Source organism: Arachis hypogaea, chromosome 11 (genome assembly GCF_003086295.3).
Source record: "Arachis hypogaea cultivar Tifrunner chromosome 11, arahy.Tifrunner.gnm2.J5K5, whole genome shotgun sequence".
NCBI lineage: Eukaryota > Viridiplantae > Streptophyta > Magnoliopsida > Fabales > Fabaceae > Arachis > Arachis hypogaea.
This window is the reverse complement of record NC_092046.1, coordinates 100,523,127-100,524,338: the sequence shown is the minus strand read 5'-3', so window position 1 is coordinate 100,524,338 and position 1,212 is coordinate 100,523,127. Positions and strand designations below refer to the sequence as shown.

The window sequence follows — 1,212 nt, the reverse complement described above, 5'->3', positions numbered from 1 at the left end:
TTCAGAGTTCTCTGTCTGTTGCTGAGTGGATGATGGAAAAGGCTTGCTATTGCTAAACCTGTATCTTCCACCATTATTAAAGCCTTGTTGAGGCTTTTGTTGATCCTTCCATGAGAGATTTGGATGATTTCTCCATGATAGATTATAGGTGTTTCCATAAGGTTCACCTAAGTAATTCACCTCTGCTATTGCAGGGTTCTCAGGATCATAAGCTTCTTCTTCAGACGATGCCTCTTGAGTACTGTTGGATGCAGCTTGCATTCCATTTAGACTCTGAGAAATCATATTGACTTGCTGAGTCAATATTTTGTTCTGAGCCAATATGGCATTCAGAGTATCAATCTCAAGAACTCCCTTCTTCATAGGCATCCCATTACTCATAGGATTCCTCTCAGAAGTGTACATGAACTGGTTATTAGCAACCATGTCAATGAGTTCTTGAGCTTCTGCAGGCGTTTTCTTTAGGTGAATGGATCCATCTGCAGAAGTATCCAATGACATTTTAGCCAATTCAGATAGACCATCATAGAAAATATCCAGGATGGTCCATTCTGAAAGCATGTCAGAAGGACACTTTTTGGTCAGTCCTTTGCATCTCTCCCAAGCTTCATAGAGGGATTCACCTTCTTTCTGTCTGAAGGTCTGAACATCCACTCTAAGCTTACTCAGCTTTTGAGGAGGAAAGAACTTGGCTAGGAAAGCCTTGACCAGCTTATCCCAAGAGTTCAGGCTATCCTTAGGTTGAGAGTCCAACCATACTCTAGCTCTGTCTCTTACAGCAAAAGGGAAAAGCATGAGCCTGTACAGACTTCAGGATCTACTCCATTAGTCTTAACAGTATCACATATCTGCAAGAATTCAGTTAAGAACTGAAAAGGATCTTCAGATGGAAGTCCATGAAACTTGCAGTTCTGCTGCATTAGAGAAACTAATTGAGGTTTAAGCTCAAAATTGTTTGCTCCAATGGCAGGAATGGAGATGCTTCTTCCATGTAAATTGGAATTAGGTGCAGTAAAGTCACCAAGCATCCTCCTTGCATTATTATTATTTTCGGCTGCCATCTCCTCTTCCTGTTCGAAAATTTCTGAGAGGTGCTTGCTGGATTGTTGTAATTTAGCTTCTCTTAGTTTCCTCTTCAGAGTCCTTTCAGGTTTTGGATCTACTTCAACAAGAATGTTCTTGTCCTTACTCCTGCTCATATGAAAAAGAAGA

At 40.8% G+C, this 1,212-nt stretch overlaps 1 non-coding gene across 1 annotated transcript; it reads left to right on the top strand.

Moving 5' to 3' along the window:
• The first annotated feature begins 555 nt into the window (after positions 1–555).
• LOC112726010 (small nucleolar RNA R71) lies at positions 556–663 on the top strand. The gene has a single exon (XR_003165083.1). It is a non-coding gene; the product is annotated as a small nucleolar RNA R71 (small nucleolar RNA).
• The last annotated feature ends 549 nt before the right edge of the window (positions 664–1,212 follow it).